The 1,425-nt window shown below is 39.6% G+C and overlaps 1 pseudogene; it reads left to right on the top strand.

Annotated features, from left to right (window-relative positions):
• The first annotated feature begins 499 nt into the window (after positions 1–499).
• On the top strand, positions 500–859 carry LOC114097574 (prefoldin subunit 1 pseudogene; annotated as a pseudogene).
• Positions 860–1,425: the final 566 nt, after the last annotated feature.

The raw sequence follows: 1,425 nt of genomic DNA, 5'->3' as shown, positions 1-1,425 counted from the left end.
AATAATATTTTCATAATTTCTTTTTTCAGTTTGTTGTTAATGTATAGAAACACAACTGATTTGTATGTTGATTTTGTAAGATCTGAAACTATAAAACTAGTAGAAGAAAACATAAGGAAAAAGCACTTTGACATTATTCAAACAAAGTGATTTATTTGAAATGTTCCACAAGTACAGGTAACAAAAATATAAATAGATAATTGCAATTTTATCCATCTCAAAAGATTTACACAGGAAACAATTAACAGAATGGAAACCCACAGAATGGAACAAAGTATTTATAGACCTTATGTTTCATAAAGGGTTAATATCTAAAATATATAAGGAACTCACACAACTCAAAGGCAAAAAAAAAAAAAAAATCTAAATATCTTAACATAAAGAACCTGAATGACATTTCCCCAACGAAGACATACAAATGGCTGAGTTTTGTGAAAAGGTGCCCAACATCACTAATCCTCAGGGAAATAAATGCAAATCAAAACCACAAGGCACCAAGATGTCAGCCCCCCAAAATTTGGAGATGGCTTTCACAGAGCTCCAAGCCAAAGTTATTGGCCCTCAAAAGAAGACAAAGCCTACAGATGTAGAGATTGGACAGCTGAACAGAATAGAAGCCATGCCCATCTTACTGATACAGAGATTGCAACTTTGATAAGTGAGGCTAACATGTATGAAGGTGTATGAAGAATATTTATTTTTCAATCCAAGGGGTTAATTCATAACGGCTGTTAGGAAATGGAAAGTAGCAGAAGAAAAAAAATTAAGAAGTAGAACAGAAAAATTCTACCTGTAGCCAAGCATTAAAGAAGCTGAGGACAACATCCAGGAGATGCTGATGGCAGGAAGGGCACAGTAGGAGCCTCTAGGGGAAGCTCTTCCTATTAACGTCTCCTATCTTGGCAAGGGTAGAGAGTCCTGTGCATTGTAACAGCCTCCCCTCTGCCTGATGGATGTTTTATCTGGAATGGCCTAGCAACTCCACATTTTCTACATCATCCTGAGCTTCTTTCAGGTTCCAACCCTGTGTATTTTACTCTGACTCTGCCTGCCACCCCTGCCCAGGATATACCTCACTCCTGGGGTAAGCCATGAACTCCCAAGAGAAGGAAGATGCAGGCCAGGGGAGATATGCACTCAGAGCCTGCCACTAAGCATATAGAACAGACCACTAAAATGCCACTCTGTCCACTCTTCTAAGTCTGCTTTTTCTTGAGCCAAGGGATGAGAAGAGAGGACAAGAGAAGCAGTGGCCATCTCTATCTCAGCTCCTGCTCTTTTGTGCTGAAGACTTTTCCTGCTTGGAGAGTGGTGTCTTGCCCTCTTCTCTCTTCCTTTTCTGGTAATTTGACTAACCATCATCCCCAGCACTGCCTCTGTAGCATGCAGATGAGGAAGAATGAGGATTTCAAGTTCTTACCTGAA

This window comes from Marmota flaviventris, chromosome 4, assembly GCF_047511675.1.
Source record: "Marmota flaviventris isolate mMarFla1 chromosome 4, mMarFla1.hap1, whole genome shotgun sequence".
NCBI classification, from domain to species: domain Eukaryota; kingdom Metazoa; phylum Chordata; class Mammalia; order Rodentia; family Sciuridae; genus Marmota; species Marmota flaviventris.
Note: the sequence above shows the minus strand (reverse complement) of the source record. Positions and strands in the feature narration are given on the sequence as shown.